Here is a 20,746-nt window from a genome sequence, read left to right as displayed (position 1 = left end):
TTTTATGAATTAAAAATGAATGTATTAGTCTTACTGAAAAATCTATTTTAGCCTTAAGTTTCTGCTATCACAAACAGCACGCTACACACACAATACATACAATGGCGCAAAAAATTTATTATATTGTCAACTGGCTGGTTAGGGTGAGTTGGCTCACCGGGACAGCTAAATAGACGCGCCTTCGGCGCGGAGATATAATGATCTGTCATCGCATCGATGATAGCGCGATCCTAACTAATGTCTTTTCTTTTGGAACTGGAAATATTGTGGTTGTCTCATATCCGTGTCACTCATACAGATATATTTTCTCAATTGCTCAAGAAAACTAAATCTAGCTGGAAGGGTAGCCGTTTAGAGTTCGTCTATTACGATTTTGGGAAAAAGCAAAATAATATAGTCTGAGATTTAAGGCGAGATGGAGTGGATACGTGACATAATGAAAAATGAAAAGCAGGAGTAATTTCCACAATTTTACTACTGGTTTCGCTTTTCAGCATCACCTGATGATGCTGAAAAGCGAAACCGGTAGTATTAATAAATGTAAAATTGTGGAAATTGCTGCCTTTTCATTTTTCATTAAGCAAAATAATGTCTGAAATCATACATCGATCGGGGTTTCGCCCATTGACAAGGAATTTAGCATTTTTTTACGGATACAACGGTGATAATTAAAAATATGTTTTCAAAAGAAAATATTTATCCAGACCGGTATATTAGTGAGGAAGAAAAATTGTGATACCATTTTTTTTCCTAGGTCACTTTTTATTAGATATATTTTTGGAACCCAAGCAAAAGCACAACATAGTTTTTGCGTCCACAGAAGTTATAGCAGTACCCTAGTTTATCATGTCCTTAAGACAAGAATAAAATATTTAAATTCATTAGATAAAGACGGTCCGAATTTTCAAAAGAGACCTCCCTCCGGGTACATCCACTTATTTTTTGAATGAAAAGGAAAGATTACAGATCGAAAACGTTTCGATCAATCTCATCATCCGAGACAAATGATTCGTAAATTACAGGAGTAGAAGAGCCATCCGCGTACGCGCTCAGTCGCGAGTCCCAGAGATGGAAGCAGATGACGCAAACGATTCGCGAGTGGGTTGAAGTCTCGACGAGAGGATAAAAAAAAACAAATGAGGCCTGAAATTGAAAAAAAACGAAAGGGAACGATTCCAATGAGGAGAGGTATGACATCTGAGCCTCGATTTGGATTCCAATCATGTTAAGTAGAGTTTCAGAGACACTTTTACGTACCTAGTAAAATTTCGATCAGGCATTTTCAGTGTTTGAAGAAAACTATTTTTTATTTTATGCTAAAAATGAGGGAATTTGTTACTTTTAATCGCGTAATACCTTAAAAAATTTCCTGAAACTGTAATACTCGTATTTAGTATGTGATAATCATTTTAGTAATGAGATTATACCATCGTAAATTATGTTGGTAATGTTTAGTGTACAAGTGCTGATCGTTCATCTAGAAATTCTATGAGATGGAGACTTCCGCGAGTGAAATAGGTGCGCTTCTTGGAATATTCTTTGTTTTTCAGAACCGACTTTATTCCAAATGGAAAGCGTTCCAATCTACCTTATCATCTGCGACAAATAAATCGTAACAATGTAGCGAAATTCCCTTACAGGAGACCATGATCGTCCCTATCCTGATTCCTGGAGATGGAGGCTGACAACGAGAAGAGTATGGTAGTTACAACGAAAATATAAGAAAAAATGAGAGAGTTCGAAAGAAAGAACGTTCGATTCCTACGATGAAATGTCGACAGTGGAATTTTCACTAGGCCTCTGCTCAACTGAGATCACTTATTCCGTAACTTCAGACGAAGAGTGAATAAAAAAAAATAGTTTACAATGCTCTTTCTTTTCCAATGAAAGCACATTCAAACGTATACAACAATTTCTGCTGAAACAACAACAATTAAGTACAACTGGCACAATTCAATTTGGAACTAGGAGCAAACATAAAATCAAAAGCAAAAAGTACCCCAAGTTAACAAAGAAAATATACGAACAAAAAAGAGAAAAAAATCAAAAAATATTCAGATGACTCCAGATAACACACCATAAATATTAAGATAATTTACTGACATAAGTTCTCGCGGAGGTAATAATAGAAAATAAGCTTAATATTGCTAAACATCGTTAGGATAGGTGATGTTTTGAATCACCAAGGTCTAAGCCATTCCGTTAGCGGATAAGGGGAGCCTGTTATTTCCCTAACACACCCGTCGAGAAATATCAGGGGTTATCCGTAAGTCCCACTATCTGAACCTAGGACCCTTAGTTCAATTACCAAGCGTTGTAACCCTTGGCTACCACACCCACATCGAATGGAACAGTGGGTTGGATATGCATTCTGCACTGAAAAGAAGACTAAATCGGTACCCGGAAATGCATCAGCCTGAAATCATGCCCTCATCGTGAATATAAGCCCTTTTATCTACATCATTTGCTTATATCTCTAGTAATAGTGATTCAGACTAGGATTAGGGAGCGGGTTCTTTTTGTATCAATTAAAGAATTAATTAAATGCCCGGCAACTATGTCTATATGGAAGACAACTCTTACTTGTATGTTTTTCGTATGCAGTGTGAGTCCATGGTACAATTAAATATAACTGGCACAATTCAATTTGGAACAAGGAGCAAACAAAAATACTCAAAAGCAAAAAGTACCCCAAGTTAACAATGAAAATATATGAAAAAAGAAGAGGATAAAAATCAGAAAATATTCAGATGACTCCTGATAACACACTATAAATATTAAGATAATTTATTGACGTAAGTTCTTGCGGAGGTAGTAATAGAAAATAGGTTCGCAACAAGCGTCGCTAATGATTGCAAATGTGACCCAAATCGGCACAGATAAGAATATTATGTTTACCATTTATGTAATAGAGCAAACGGGTACATTTACGCCGTTAATAAGTGGAAAAAAATGATTAAATCAATCGAAACATCGCTGGACGAATTTCAAAAAATGCATCATTTTTTTGCGTATAATGATATGAACAAATACGTGAGCGATCAGGCTCGTTCCGTTTGCCTCAGTCACGTATCCCGGAGACGGAAGCAGATGACGCAGAAATGAGGGATAATAGACACGGAGAGAGGAAAAAAATAAAAAGAACAAAAGAGAAGAGAAATTGAAAAACGGTGGATAGCGACTCGAATGCGGAGGCAGAGAACGTCACTGAGGACGGAGAAGAATAGGACGAAGAGCCCCGCGTGGAAGCAGACAGCATGGCATCGCATAGGACGAGCATGCAAAAGCCCGGAAGGCATTAATGACTCGCTCTGAAAGTAGCGATGAAGGATTCTCTCCCTCTCTCTCTACCTCTCAGACGTTGTCACGTTAACCGCAAGGTGTGTCGAGTAGATGAGGAAAAAGAGAAAATTCTCGAAAAAAAACGTTCGAGAGGAAACCAGCGGATGGCTGTACGAGAGATGAAAATCTGGTACGTATAGCCGACATTTTGCGAAAGTAGAAATGAGATTACGTGACGGAATAAGAGAGAAAAAAGTAGGTTAAAAATGGAACATTTCCCTCCCTCTGATCGGAACGTATGTAAAGTACAAAATTGTCTCCGCAGCCCTTATTATTACTGGCTGACTGGTTACTTTGTCCCATATATGACGTACCTACATGAGTGATATGGTAATGCGGCACTATTCTGTGCAGCAATGTGCCTCAAGAAAGTGTTATCGAAGCAAGAATATCATTTTCTCTATAATGAGGCTGACTATTAACCAATATTTAAGTCGCTACTGGGAGAAATTCTACCTCTACAACAGAATTTAGTTAACAAATCGATCATAATAATACATGAGTTTTTATGAGAGAACAGGTAAAAAATAAAGAAACTATACTTAATATAAGTGGTATTCGTTTAGAAATAAGTCTTTATTAACCTAATTCTTCCATATATCATAAATCGATTACCTAATCGTAATAGGTTATCCAACATTGGGCTGTTATCAGTCATGTACAATATAGCGACAGTCACAGCGTTAGTTCTCTTGTTAAAACGATGTATTCGATATCAAATAAGAATATCGCCATCTGGCTTTTTTTAGGATTAAAATAATACTAACCTACTTTTTTCTCCCTATTTTATTAGTTTAACCAGAGGATGAAAATAGTTTGTAGTACAATTTTAGTATAATAGCTTTTAAGAGAGAGGGAAATGATAAGAAAAAGTAGGGATATTGCCGAGAATAAATGGTAACAGAAACTCATGCAAGTGGGTGCAGCCGTACCGCAGTCAAGTCAACTGAGGGGAAGCGGAAACAACGCGGCTGGCATCAGAAAAACAAATTCAATGGGAGCGGAAAAACGTGGTTTGCCAAGCATGCAGTGATAGATGGAGTAAGGGGACATGAGACTTAAATGGAATAAGAGGAAGACTGAGGATAAATAAGTGCAGAAAACGTTGAAAGAGCGCAGTGCGGTCCTCATTTGTTTCCTGAACCAGGCAGGGTGGTTAGGGAGACAGTGACCCCACCCACTCCACGGTCGGTCATGCGACCACGAGCTGGATTTTTTTTACACCCCCGTGGCTTTATTCATTCATCTTGTTTGCCTCAACAGCAGGAATCCTAACTTCACCTCAAGGGCAGAGATGTGCAGCGACACCGACGGAGGCTGTGAGTACTGCGGTTGCATACCATACACTTCCCGCTGAATCCCGAAAACACTAACCGTACCTTTATTCTCCACATTACTGATTCTTACCTTTTACGTCCTTTTCCGTGTTAGTCCTGTACCTATAATGCAATTGTTTGTTTGTTCTGTTGGCAACACGATGCTAGTTAATATGATAGGCACATCCACTCGAAGATTAAAGCGGTAGTACGGGTGGGATAGGTTCGGGTAGAGCTCAACCTAAAATAAGCACCAGGCGTGTGAATTTCACAAGTTTAGGGTGAGAAGGGTGTAGTTTATTCCTTTCCCTGGGCTGCCTTCTATTTCTAGGATTTGTATATATTTGTGTAAATGTTCGGTTTCAACTTTAAAAATTGTAGCAACCTTATGAAAAACAATAAAACTCAGGATTTAATTTCGGGATTGATCAATTTTTTCTTCCGTAGCAACAATTTTGCGATTTTTTTTATTTTTATATTTACGTTTAATTCTTCGGCACCATTGTAAATCACCATATCGCACAAAATAACACTGAAACAGTTCACAGGTTAGATGGATTGCCAGGGGGAAGAGCTTTGCACATTGACGCTATAAATACAGGTCTCAGGTCTCAAATTTGCTAACCACTCATTGCAGATAAGTGTATCTAAATATAAGGCGTGCTTTAAATTTTCAAAAGAATTAGACTAATTTTCTACCCAAAGTGACGATGCTGAAAATAGTCTGTAATTTTTACAGAGTAATCGAGCATTTTTAGTTGACAATTGTAATTGGGTTCCCCCAATTATACGCTAAGCAAAATAACCTATCGTAAGAAAAATGTTTCAAATAATTAAATTTTCTACCCAGAATATCATGAACGTCATTGACATGTCCGGGATTTATGTGATTCCTGCTAGCAAAGACAAAGCATGATTTTGGTTCGCTCTTACAGGTGAGACTTAGAGAAGTAGATATTTTAATAAAAAAGAAACATTGAGTAATCGTTGCCGGCAATTTCATTGCTATTACTCTTCACATCAACCATCACTGAGTAAGTTTGTTCAATCCAATACACGAATGTAATTCATAAAATGATTGGAAAATTTTCAACCTCGCAGAACATCAAATCCCATAGTAATCACAGGGACTTATAGGATTTTCGTTGGTATAGAGGGCACCATTTTTTAACTTGCGATCCGAGGTGAAGCTACGAATGGTAGTTATTTTTTTTCGAGAATGGAGAAACGAACTTCCTGGAAACATGGGCAAAATAAGACTATTTCTCGTGCACTACCCGTCATTACGCACACTTGCCGCGGCTTGAAAAGCCAGAGCGTCGAATGCGCCACCATCGGGATAGCAAACTCACGGGTCCCTGGGATGCTTCTCGTTGGAACAGGTGCAAACATGGCGCGGCGGTGATTAGTGGGACATTTGGGACGAGGAAGAGCCGTACCGCGTTGGTACCTGTGGGCCTCCAAACCACTCACAGATCCGTTCGTTTCCAAAACCCCGCGAGGCCGCGGCTGTTTCATTCGGCGAGAGAATAAAAGAAAAAAACAAACGATGAACGACGTAAATGGTGAAGGCTAGAAGGTTTTGGCGCATTGTTTGTTGCGCTGCCTCTCTCTTCTTTTGTTTCCCGCGCGCGGAAACGCATGGAGGGTTTTCTGTCGCTCTTTTGTTTTTCAATATTTTCATTTATTTTAAGTGTGGTCCCAGTCCCTCTACATTACAGCGTCGGACAGTCGCTTCGCGTCGCCTAAAAAGATAAATAAGAAGGAGTGGAAATGATTTAGGGTAATTGGTGGCCTGCAAACCTCTGGCTAATGTTCGCATACGGGTTTCGAATGTGTTTTTGCGTCTGGATATCGGTTAAAAAAAACCACATCATTTACTTTTCTCACCGTTCCAGCGGACGGAAGTGCATTCATACTATTACAAGCAAATGTTTATTCTGCTTTCTGTACAAATAATGGACCACAGTCGGGACACAACTTTCCCCAGTGGATTGCAATTTACCCACGTAAATTTTTCCTTATAAAATATAAACCAATTGGTTTTGATTGACTAGTATTCTAAATTCTTTATTTGAGTAGGTATAGGTTCTGAGTTTTATTTTTCACTCAGTCAATTAAGAATAGCTCCCTCAGTATAGATGGTTGATCTCTATTACTAAGCCTGTTTTGACTTGGGAGTTCAACTAACACAATTAATTAACCTCAATGATAAAGGTTAAAAAGAACGAATAAATTTTACACTGTACGCTAAAATAAATAATTTATATTTTAATGATAGCCTGATAATGTAAAAACCGTGCACCCCTTAACAATTTTTTTAATAATACCCATCCAGATGAAGAGATAATGCCTGTACTGGCTAATCCAAGCGTTTCAAAAATTGCTTGGTCAGCTTCAAATATTTAAAACAAATTCAAATATATACAAACACTTATTACAATAAAAAAATCAGCATTACGCTTTTGTAAATTATTTTCTAAATAAGAGCTTAGCAATCAAGAGCAGAGAACGAGAGTGTTACATGGTATACATATTTAATGTATTACTAAAATTTTCATTCTCCTTGCTTAATTTTTCAAAGTCCATTCAAAATGTGAAAAACTTTAAGCTTTTTCAATTTATAGTGCAATTAAAAAACTGCCATGCCTCTAGTTACTACTATCACCCGTAATGTCATAGGCCTCTCTTTTTTCGGGTACAGTTTCTCTATAGCATTAGGATCATGCCGCGTCCGGAATTTGTTCATTTCTTCACACCATTATAAAATATGTTTATGTGCTCAAATATAAAAGTGCTGTAACTTGGTATTATTCTTAAAAAAAAGCATATTAATATATAAAAATGAACTAGTAAAAATGTGAAATTGGAAATATTTTGGCAAATTTTTGCCCCAATCCACAGCTGATAGATATCCAATGAACTAAACCGAATGAAAACGCGATTTTTATGGCCTCATTTGAAGAGGTTAAAAACTATTGCATGACGAAAAAATCAAATTGAATAAATTATCGCAAAAATGAAGTTTTGTCATAATTTTTCAAACTTTAAGGCCTTTGCGCGACCGGAAGATGTCAACCAATTTCGACGATTTTTGTTTTTGCTTTCTTTATAAAATTCACGACTTTTCCGCGCTGTTAGAGCTTCGGAATAAAACAATCCTCTTCCATCCAAAACAAACTTCGGAATACTTTCGGTCCACCTAATTTCTCATGCTAACAATTTCTTTAGAAAAAATGGAAGAACTAAGTACGAATGCACATCAATTTCATTCCTATAATGTATTCTGCTTTTCTTTGCTCGACTATTAAGAAAGCGAATCTGTTTTTTTTTGTAACTTCGGGTGATATCCTGCTTTGAATGGACTTAGGAAGAACTTTCTGAAGATGGCTTTCTGAGGAAGAATCTTCTTTTTTTTCTATCGAGTGTTTGGTTCCATTTCGTGATTTGAATTAGATGATACCTAGATTTAGATACCTAGAATTAGAAGCCTATTTAACGAACAGGCAGCGATTTTTCCTCTGCGTGTTTCATACGTGGCTAATTGGACCACAGTGCTCGCTGTACTTCCTTATAACTTAACGTGGAAAATGGTGGACGTAAGTGGTTTCGGCTAAAAAAATGCCATCATCTACCGACGACATAAAGAAATAGAGAAAAAAACGAGTCTGCGTTGCGGGTTATAAAGCATCTTCAAAAATCACCTCATATAGCAGGGGTGTCAAACTCATTCACCTTGGCTGGCCACATTAGCCAGCTCATACAGCTCGAGGGCCGCATATGTATTTCAGGACTAATAACAGGAGAATTATATAAAATACTACCGCAACTATATTATTATTATTATTTAAAAAGGCAACTGAAAGAGAAGAAATAGTGTATTTACTTTAATCCCTGGTACTAGTACTCCCAGATACTTGACACCTCTTTGCCTGTACAAGTGCATGAAGAAATGCATGTGGGTAATATGGATGAAGTGCCAGTAAGTTTTGGTCTTCCAACTGCAAGAGCTGTAAATCTTAAAGGAGCAAAGGAAGTGCCGTTTGCGATTGATCGAGAAAAAAGTTTTCATTTTCGCATTTTCGTTCGTTTGGTACTACTGGCTGCAATTTGTGATTTCTCAAACGAACTTTGAATCTTGAAAAAAGTGACTCCGTGACCCTGCCGAGCAGGATATCACCCGAAGCTTAAAAAAAAAAAACAGATTTGCTGTCTAAATAGCCAAGCAAAGAAAAGCAGAATACATTATGAGAATGCAAATGATGTGCAATCGTACTTAGTAACGAGTTTTCTGAAGTTGAATGTTTAGTTACAGATGCTCATTCTTTGCTGTGAACGGAAGAAAGGCCGTCTGAGTGTTAAATTTTCCAGAAAGTAAGGAAAGGAAAGAAGGAAAGGTAATGGTTAATCGTTCGTTACATAGGAATGATTAATTATTCTAGTCCAGTTCATATATAAACACATGATGCATCATATTTGCTGACGTTGAACACGTCATTTCTTCCTGGCTTCAAGAAAAATCCTAAACATTTCCTAAGACATAGAAAGCAGTTTTTCTTAAACGAGTCATTAAACACCCTTTCTGCTCATGGAGCATTACAAATACTATACAAGAAGCTTCAGAGATTCAAAAGAAGCAGCCTGGGCACTTCACGCCTATATACTAATGTGAATCTCAAAATAGGTTCTTTTCATGTTCGGTGTAACTGATGATTTTTCCCAATTTTTACTTTTCCTTTATTCGATCATAAACCATTCAGAGATAAGAAATGAACAAAAAGAATTACATTTCACTTTCATGCACTAAGAAATAATTTATTTGGCTTTATTCAGTTTTTTAATGAGCTAATCATAAAGTCAGCTTCTAAAAATTGTATATATTTATTTATTTATTTATCTCAATTACCCCCGAAAACCGCACAATGTGCCTTTACATCGGAAGTTGAAACAATCAACAACAGACGATCAGACACACACATGTTCTGGAAAGGGAAATATATCCAGGCGGGACTCGAAAACTCGACCTTCGGTATGGTAGGCGAGGACCCCGCCGCCACAGAGGCCAACAATTTTAAAAGTTCTACAATTTTAAGACCGGGAGATTCAATTAATGCAAATTTAAAATGAGTGGTTAAGATTTATCCTAAGCAAAACCGTAATAGCTGAATGGCAATAAAGTTTTATATTTATTCTGCTAGTGCACATTGGATTACTTTAATAACATTTCCGACTCAAACCATTCCTATAACCTTAGTAGATACTAGTAATATTATCAACCAACTTGGGCTGACCTATTGCAAAGATTGCAAAGATGAACTCACGAGAAGACGAAACTAAAAAGCACAACACCAATTTTCCCTGCAAAAATAGCATTGAGACACCAGGTACTAATATAATTCGATCGTCATGTAAAAGCCAACTTTCCTCATGTCATGCACGTGGCACATTAATCTTGGATGGTTCCGAACAATCACCATGACGACTCGCCGAGCACGCGCGCTCAAGAGCTCGCGTGGGCGGTGGTGCTGTGAACGTAAATACGCGAACAAGTGAGAATAACCGTTCGTGGATAAACGTGAAAGAATATGAAGAACCTAAAAAGGCAGTGATTTCACTCCCAGTAGCTTGGAAGCTCCAAACTCCATTAGCCTCTAGCGCCATTATGCGGGTACGTACAATGGAGGAAGGGAAGGAGAATAGTATAATGGATTGTGCGATTAAAAAAAGCAAAGTGGTCTGCGTATGGGGAATAGCACTGGTTTCGGCGAGGGAGTAAAATATGTCGGGGAACAGATGTGGGCACGTGCATTTATTATATTCATCGTCGGCCCTTTTTGGTTCATTCTACTCACGAGTTCGTTCACTGCTCTGGCTTCACCGACGGACCACATACCCCCACACCCTTTCTCCGTCGGCTGGGTAAGGCTTTTTGCGGAATCATCTGACAACGCATACAAATATTTCTTTTTACAACAAGGCTGAATATGTATTGAACGAGAAACAAAGGACGCACCGGACACCCGTTATAGAAGGGTAGAAGCTTCGGAAAGGGTGGGATATGAAAAGACTAAAAACAAAAAACGATATAAAACAATGAAAAAAATGGCTTGTTAAGGGGGACACGGCTGGCGGGTTTTTGAGTCGATTCCCGCCGCAGCCGGCGAGTGGCGCCACTCGCGTGTATATATACGATCTGCTCACCGCTGGAACCTACGTATTGTTGACGGTCGCGAGAGCTGTACGGTTCTCTTAGTCTATTTTTTTTCGACGCTTTTTCCTCTCTCTTCTCTCAACAGTTGACTTTTTTCCGCATTGAACGGGAGAGCTTTAATGTCCAACCGTTTGCAAAGTGTGAGAGCGTTCATCTGCTTTGGTTTTGAGAGCGGGCGGGTGAGTTGGCGAGCGCTTGGATTTGAGGGGACTTGGAAGAAAATGCGATGTGCATTGCATGTGTATGAAAAAGCGAACGAACCTCTAAAATTTCGCATGCTCAGAGAAATAAATAAATGAATGAGAGAGAAAAATTAAAAAAGTTAATAAATTTGAACGGGTGTTAACACTAAATGGCCGAGAAGTCACAAGTAAGCGACTAAGAGGCTCAGAGTTAAAGCTGTAATCGGGGTAAAACTTCATTCATAATGCTCCTCTGAAACTCATACAAGCATAGACAGCGTAGGAAAAATTTTACCCTCATTTACAAATATTTTAACAATCGATTAGTACCCACTTCATGAATGAGATATCCTTTAAAAAACCCTACAGGAAAACATAAAAGAATTTTATATAAGAACAGGAAATCATGAAAATTTTAAGATTTATAAACAAACAGTAAAATTATCGAGATGTTGCGTTGTTTATTTGTGAATGATAAGAATCAAAAGTGCTATATATACTGTATATTTTCTATAATTCATAATCTTTTGTTTATAAATTTACCAACACAGATTCACAGGTTTTTCAAAATGTCCCAAGAAATCAGTTGACATGGAAACTTCCATTTAAAATTCTGGATCTTTCGTGAAATCAGGTTCTACTTAGAATCTGGAGCTCATTTATGCTTTTGATTGAATTAGTATCTCAAAATTTATTTGAAGACATCGGAATAACATTCTAGTTGTGTATTCAATCCAATTACATCCTTTGCAAAGAATACGTCACATTCGTACGCATGTACGCAAAAATGGATTTAGAATGCTCGCGCATTGTTTTTGATATAAAAGAGCAACGTAATTAAGAGATTTTAGGCACTGACGATGGTGTTCAAAGCGAAAACGTTCGTATCAAATACTTTTGTTAGCGGAAGTTGCATAAATATTTTTGTACAGGCAATAGAATAACGTTGCCTAATATAAGAATCTAAAAATGAAGTTGAAAGTTCCGCAAAAATCGAAGTATTATTTATGTTACAAATAGAATTAGGATGAATAAGTATATAGCTACCGTTTTGATCATCACATCTCAACCCGTCATGACACAGAGGATTTTTTTTCGGCTGATTGCGCACTAGCCTCAATGTTAGTTTACACAAAATGAATTTTAGTCCTTATTTAAAGTCAGATCTACCAGAAAACCTGTTCACCAATTTTGGCCGCACTTGTCAAGAATTGATTTTTCCGACTGGATGAACACTCTCAAGCAATGAAGACGGAAGGAATCCAAAATCAACGATCATACATAAACTTGGGTCATGCTGGAAAAATGATCAACTACTCACCTTGGTAAATCAAGTATAGTTTCCCGCTGGCACAGGTACAGTTCAAGGCTTAATTCTGAGTTAAGTTAATATGTTAATGAAACAAATTGTGACTAATTTTATATCCCTACACACATTTTTACACGAAGTTTACTCACTACGCATTTGTCTATTATCAATTGACGACGTAGTCCAACAAAACACGTTGATTTACACCTACACAGCGGAGAATTGCTGATAATTTTAACTTAAATTTAGCTTCAAAATCTGCAATGAAGGTAAAAATATAAACTCTCATGTCAGCCTTCAAACAGATTTTGCAATAAAATCTATTAGAAGGCTGATATGTTTGACCTGTTTCAGCCACAATTTTTGGGAGCAGGTTTTTTTTTTGGCAAGACAACGGCTTGGCATGGAGACGGGAACATTCCAAAATTCACATTCAAACAAAAACTAGGTCTCGTCCAGGCAAATGAGCCGAAAATGGGATGGGAGTACGTGTCACAGCCGACGTGAATGAAAATAGTCCTAATACATGCGAGAAAACAACGGACCCGCAACGATGACACGGGACGAAAACGTTTGAAGCGTTTGCACGTCGACGAAGGTTTGAATGGCGCCATATACAACGCTGGTGTACAAGAATCGACAACAGTACGGAGTGATGTACAACGCGATTCGGACAAATATTTGCGTGACGTTTATGTCCTGCCAACGCGCCGCGCGGACCCGTCGCGTCGTCTGCGACCCAGTTACTGGCTCGAACCAAAGGGATGGATTTCAGGTGCAGTGCTAGTCCACGTGGCATTCTTACCAAACAGCCAGAGCACAGCGTGAGGAGGAATCTAAACGTTTTGCTTACAGGAGTACGCAGGGCATAAACATCGAAAATGTCCGGTCTCGAAACAGCAATTCCTGAAGCAAGGGTTGTCAGCAGTTTTAATTCGTGAATCGAGTCCAGGGATAGGCATTAGATTTGCGGTCCAACTGTTACGGGGGTTGATTCTGCAAAACGATTGTTGCATTCTAGAAAAGTGAAGGGGTAATTAATTCTGTGTAGGTTTCGTGCACGTGCGAATGTTCATAGTTAAGGTTCCTGCATACACTTAGTTCAGCGAAGAATTTTCACCCAGGATAACGGCACTCGAATCCATATGACTCAATAACACCGATAAAATAGCAGAAGATTGCCAAAAACATGATCCCGAGGCAGTTAATACGATAAAAAACCATACACATTTTCCTAAGAAAGTAATTTATCCACTTATATAGTACTTTCAAACCCACTTCAAACACAGGATAATTTCCAAGTCAAAGAAAGGTTGGGAATAATAAAAATTCGAAAAAAATTCCGAGGCGTAGTATCAGATTCGTGATCCAATTAGTACAATTACTGATACTCCATTAAGATCGTCGCATTTTAAAATAGGCAATTGATTATTACCAGGGGCGGATCCAGGATTTCATTCTGTGGGGGGGGGGGGGTGGAGCACGAGGATACCTCGTAATACAAAACGAACGCAATGATAATGGGACCGTATTAAAAGTGTTGCATATGTGGGTCTGGGGGGCCACGGGGGCATAGATCCGCCTATGATTATTACTGCTCTCTGGGCTCAACGGCCCGCTTAGCTTAGATTAGGTTAGGGAGATATGCCAACCCACTCAGAACTTATGACGAATATTGGCACAAAAATCAGCGAGAAAGAGATAAGAGGAAACGAATATTTTCACAGAGTGTGATGGCACCTCTATCCGTATGCTTCTACATGGACCTAAGTGGCGCCTTGCTACCTGCCTGCACCGACATTTAGTCGAGGTTCTAACAGCAAAGCAGAGGCTGCTTCAAATGATGTCGTTAATCTCCCTAAGCTTACTCATTCAAAAAACCGTTATCACTATTCAATTTTTATGTTGCATTTCACAATGAATGGAGCTTAAGTTTTAGTCTCGGGTAAACATTGGAGTCCATCATTAAGATATGTAATCACAATTTACTCGAATAATTCGTATGATGCAGACAAGAATGTGAGCATTAACTGATACCGAGAGACAATTGAGTGGAGGCGAGGACTAAGAAGCCATGATCCATAGGATGTCATCAACTCATCTGCGTAAGGGTTGAGAGCATCGATTTTTCGTAGCGAATTCCTCGTGAAGGAAGATATGCAAAATCTACGTGAAACGGAAAAGAAACAGAAAAAAACGTGTATTTTATTTTTCATACTGTATCGCAATCCGTAGTCATAAACAATCGTGAATGAGCCCACACATTTCCAGATCAAGTTATGAGAGTAAATTTTCTATTCTGTCAGTGTGCATGGATATTCAAGAAGTGATTATAGAGGTATTATACACAGGTATATGCAGATATGTTCTTTAGTAAAGTAGCTACTGTGACTACACCATAGGAATGATTTAGCCTTAAGTGAATGTCACCTAATTTGTTACGATTACTTTTTCATTAATTTCCTTAGAGTATTTCCTCTTCATGTGTTTACGTATGGTGTCCTAGAACCCCCACCACACGCCTATTGAGGCGACTTGCGGGGTAGTACATTTATTTCAATGTTACGCTACGCTGAAATATCACTGCATTGTTTAAAGAAACTCAAGTTCCTATTTAGACGCATAAATACGTTTCAGGCTTGATTTCGTAAAAGTTCGACATATCAATGATAAAAAACAAAAATGGTAATATCCATACTTGTAATAAAAAACTCAACAACCGACCATGGTTTCAACGCATCGTGTCACTTTCAGTGAGAAAACCAGAACTCTCTCAGTATCATTCTTGGCTCTGTGTATAAATACTGAGAGGATGCTTGTTGTATCACCTTGAAAATGATACAATAAGTTGAAACCATCGTCCGTTGTTGAGTTTTGGATTACAAATGTAGATATTACCATTTGTGTTCTTTTATTCCTGATATGGAACGGCCTAATGAGTATATCACTTTAAAATTGGTTTCGAACAAGCTTGAATAAAATTCTTGCTTGGGATGAAAAACCAAAAAGAAATGGAAAAAGAAGTATCGAAAGGAAAGCATTTGTATTTTCCTCAGAAAGATGGAAATAATGCCATCACAAAAATAAAAGAGCAGAAGAAGAAGCTGAAAAAGAAAAGAAACATAGAAAGGTGGAAAGTGAGGAGAAAAAACTGCAGGAACCAGCCACAAAAAAGACTACGTCACGATCAAAAACGAGAGTAATTTCTTATCACTCAGACTCCTCACCGATTGGCCGAGTACACCGCTCTCTCGACCAATCCCGTGGTGTCGTCGTTACGCCGTCCCTCATAGCCACGATGCCCACAAATTCTGACCGGCCTGAATGATTATTCAAAGCTTGTTGGGGTAGCTCCATTGCTTATTTACTGATTATTCTCCTCTGCTTGGTCACGGCTTGGGCTCTTGGACGCGGCACGCCGCCAACGAGGGAGCATCAGCGAGGGACAACGTCGAGGGAGCCGCGTCAACCGGCGCCGAGTCGCTCGGGCCGCCGAGACCGCGCCCGGCGGCTTCCAGTCATCGGCCGACACCATCTGCGCGTCGTCTTCCCATCGCCGGCGTCCGTCATCACCGTAGGAGGCGGCAATAGGAAAGGCCGTAGGACCTAAAGAGGGCCATTTTCGCACTTCGCACAAAATCATCGGAGAACTCTTCAGTCCCTTCCCGTTGCCATAAGGGATCAACCGGGGGGCCGCGGCTGGCCGAGTTTGTACCTAATTTCGAGCTCGGCCACTGCGGTTCTCACCCTCGGGTGTCGCCCCCTCTGCACGGCAACCATCCCCGGTCGCTCTCGGCCGCTACCCCGGACACCCTTCTGAGCCGTTAGCATCGCTCATTGCACAGTCCGGGGGAAACGGCCGGGTCCCCTCGTTAGGGAATTAGGCCCCTCCCCTGCCCTCCCCCGCCAAAGAGGCCGCAATGGCGGCCAAAACCGACGTCGCCGACTCCCCCACGGAATCGGTGGCGCCGGAAGACGATGATACAGCGGCAATCCTCGCCGAAATCACGCGCCTAACAGCCAGACTAGGGCAAAAGTCATCGAAAGCGGCCGCGGTCCTAAAGAGGACCATTCCTGAACTCCGCCTGGCAGTATCCTCCGCGGGACCAGAAGCCGCTCCACAGCGCGTCTCTTCCAAGACGCCAGCGCCATGCCCGGTTATAACAGAGAAAAACTCCAATAAGTTTAGCCCCAGAACTACACGGCATAAAACAAAAGTAAAATCTACTCTTCAGCCTGCTGCCTCACAACCCGGCCCCTCAGGCCCATCAAAAGCCATCAAGCAGACTCCTGCTCTCGAGCAATCAGAAAGCCGTGCTACTCCTGCCAGCCAGTTCAGTCATGCGCACTCCCAATGTAAGAGCCTGGACGAAAATATCTCTACCAGACGTAAAGTCACTTCAGTTACTCCTATCATTGCTGTCAGCAATAAGTATTCCATTCTGGCAACGACTTGCGAAACGGAAACTGATCAGATAATCCAGCCTGCACTCAATGGTACCGAACCTAATGAAAATACTGTTATTCCATCTGCACCTTCAACCAATTCCATTCCCGCTGCCATCCCGTCAACCTCTACTCCATCTGTAAACATCCCCTCTCCTCCTACTAAAGCCAAAATTCCTCCAATCATTATCTCTGATACCACTAATTGGTCCGCCCTTCACGCAAAATTGCTTAAATTCTGTAAATCTCCACCAATATCTCATGCTACCTCAAAATCTGCTGCCGTCATTAAATGCAGCTCTGTCCCTGATTTTAATGAAGCCAAGAGGATTCTAAAAGAAATGAACATTCCATACAATACCTACTGCCTGCCAGAGAACAGACGCCGAGAATTCGCTCTGCGCGGTACCCTCACCTCCGTGGCGGACGAGCAAATCAAATCAGATCTTTTGAACCTAGGCTTCCCCATAATATCCTGCAAACGCATCTATTCAACCCGGCCCTCTGCCACACAGCGCGGCAGGGGAGTGCCGTCAGTCCCGAAATACCCTACACAAGTAGTCCACGTAATCACAGACTCCTCCATCGACGCTGCCAAATTCATTCAAACCAGATATGTAGCCGGACTGAAAATCAGCATTGATAATTTTAAAAAGGCAATTGAACCTGTGCAATGCCATCGATGCCAGGCCCTCGGCCATACAAAAAACTTCTGCAATCAGCCGCCCAAATGCGTACGATGCGCCCAAGGACACTTCTCCTACGAATGTCCAAAGACAGACACACAAACTCCGGCTACTTGTGCTCTCTGTGGCAGTGATCACACCGCCAGCTACCGCGGCTGTGAAAAATTTCGTGCGGCAAAAGCAGCCATGGCTGCCCGCCGCAAAAACTTAGAAACTGCTCCGCAACCCGCTCCACTAACCCGCTCGTTCGCTGCTGTCACCAATCCAAATGAATTCCCTTCACTATCATCCACCGACCAACCCGAAACCAATGACCTATTCTCATGGTTCAACAGCATCAATTCCCACCTGTCTTCTCTCCAAACTATTGAGGAGAGAAAAACCTACATTCTCTCCCAAATGCTTCTCCTCCAGCCCTCGCCATGAACCAACACCATACCACCAAACACTCTTTACAGGTCATCTCTTGGAACTGCAACGGCGTACTGACTAGAAAACACGAACTCCTTCAGTACGCCGTAGACAACAACATAGATATCATACTCTTGCAGGAAACACACCTAAACCCGACTCGTTCTTTCTTCTCTCCACACTTTAACATATACAGACTGGACCGCAACACACGCCGAGGCGGAGGAGTTGCAATCCTAATCAGAAGTAACATTCCCCATTCCCTCCTGAACTCCCCCACTCCAGAAGTGTTCGAAGCTCTTGGTGTATCGGTACACACTCAAGCCGGTCCCTTAAACATTTACACAGTATATCACATGCCAAATAAACTTATCACCAAAGACCACCTTGATAACCTGTTCTCCGCTTCAAACGGAATATACTTCGGCGATTGGAATGCCAAACATCCGTACTGGAACAGCAATAGAATCGACAAAAATGGAAAAATCCTGTACTCTTACGTCAAAAACAGAAACCTCCTTCCTCTCTCTCCACTCCAACCCACACACTATGCTCCCCGTTCCAGCGATGTAATCGATTTCGGCTTCTCCTCCAATCTTCCCATCCAATTCACTCCCTCTCTAATCTATTCTTTCACTTCCGATCATCTACCTCTTTCATTTTCCATTCCCTTAACGAATACTACGCTACTGCCCTCCGAATTTACTGTCACAGACTGGGACAAATTTGTCACGTTTCTAAATGACTCTCTCTCTACTCTCCCCCCAATATCCAATCCCACGCCGGAATTGATAGAAAAACAAACAGAAGCCATCACCACTGCACTTCATTCGGCCAAAACTTCCGCCTCCCGTACATTTATTCCCCGCGCCAAAAGGCCAGACAGATTTCCACAGTACTTAGTCAACCTCATCAAACGCCGTAACACCGCTCGTCGTGTATGGCAGCAGTTCAGGATCCCTTCCGACAAAACCATCTATAATAACCTCGCAAACTCTGTGAAAAAAGAAATTAAAAAATACAGCATAAGACTCTGGGAGAACCACATCTCAACACTTACCCTAGAAAATCCGACTGATCCCCAAAAGAAACCAATCTGGAATACCATCCGCGCTCTCAAACGCACGGACAAACAGTTATTCCATCCAATCTCCTCCAACTCAACCTTGATATTCGATCCCGCCCAGAAGGTCGAAATCCAAGCTGATCATCTTCAACAAACAACATCCCTTGATTCCTCACTTTCTCCAATAGAACCCCAAATAAACTCATTCTACAATAACCTTCCCCCCTCCTCCACTTTCACTACCATCGCAAATCCCTCTCAAGTCCGCAATATTCTTAACACTCTTCCTGTCAAGAAAGCTCCCGGGCTGGATAACATTTCCAACTCCCAGTTGAAATATGCCAGCCGTTCCCCAAATTTTCTCTCTGCAATCACTGATCTTTTTAACCACTGTTACTCTGCCCCATATATTCCCGCTGCTTGGAAACAAGCCAAAGTCATCCTCATCCCAAAGCCAGGCAAAGATCCAAAAATCCCCGGAAACTCTCGTCCCATTTCCTTACTCTCTAATCTTTCAAAAATTCTCGAAATTCTTATTCTGTCCCGCCTCGAATCTTTCTCTTCCGCAAACAGCCTCATCCGACCTGATCAGCTTGGTTTTCGGCGCAAAATGTCTGCGCCCCACCAAATCCTCAGACTAGTGGAAAAAATCAGCCACGGTTTCAACCGCCGCTACACAACTGACGCGGTCTTCCTCGACGTTGCAAGAGCGTTTGACAGAGTTTGGCATAAAGGCCTCCTGTACAAACTTCACCTCCTGAAATTCCCTCCCTCAGATATTCTTTTCATCAATTCCTATCTGCACAACCGTCAATTCCGAGTCGCCGAAGCCAAAACGTTATCATCTCTGCGACCCATGGAAGCTGGAGTACCTCAAGGCTCCATCCTCAGCCCGTTCCTTTTTACAATTTATGTAAACGACATGCCCTCCACACGCAAAACATCGCTCCACATGTACGCCGATGATACAGCAATTGCCGCTACATCATGGAAGGGAGATACAAACATAGGCAAACTCAACACTCACCTTAGACTAATCCATAAATGGACGAATCTCTGGAAGATTCGCATCAACGCCTCCAAAAGCACACACATACACTTTTCACGCAGAAAAAAATTCGGCCCACAAACACAACCACACATCAACAAAATCCGTATACCAAGAGCCCGATCACACAAATTCCTCGGCGTCTATCTGGACAGCAAACTCACCTTCCTACCCCACTTAAAATACAGTACTGCTAAAGCCATCAAGGCACGGCAAGCGGTTTATTCCCTTTGCTCCTCATCCTCCCCGCTACCGCACTCTTCTAGAATCCGGCTTTATACTGCAATAGTCCGTCCTTCAGTACTCTACGGCTGCGAGATTTTCGCTAACAATAAATCCATCAGAGATAAACTGGAATCCTTCCAAAATAAATCCCTCCGCCTTCTACTTAACCTCTCCCGACTCACAAGGATCAAAGATATTCGCTGCGCTCACGGTGTTCCGTCCATTGGAGAATTTATCAACAAACTAGTAAAAAACTTTAAGTCCAGGCTCAGGGAAACAAACAACACTCTCCTTACAGACATCTGGAATTACGATCCTACAATCCCAACAACATACAGACTGCCTCAACAAGCTACTCTTCTATGAGTCTATCCTATATCTTTCCTTCTTCTAGATATTAGTATTGCTAGGTTAGCATTGTTTTGTGTGTCCACAGTAAAAAAGAAAGAAAAAAATATATATATAAAAAAGAACAAAAAGAAAAAAAATAAAATAAATAATAAT

The sequence above is a fragment of the Ischnura elegans genome, chromosome 7 (genome assembly GCF_921293095.1).
Source record: "Ischnura elegans chromosome 7, ioIscEleg1.1, whole genome shotgun sequence".
In the NCBI taxonomy this organism is placed as follows: Eukaryota; Metazoa; Arthropoda; class Insecta; order Odonata; family Coenagrionidae; genus Ischnura; species Ischnura elegans.
This window is presented reverse-complemented; position numbering follows the sequence as displayed.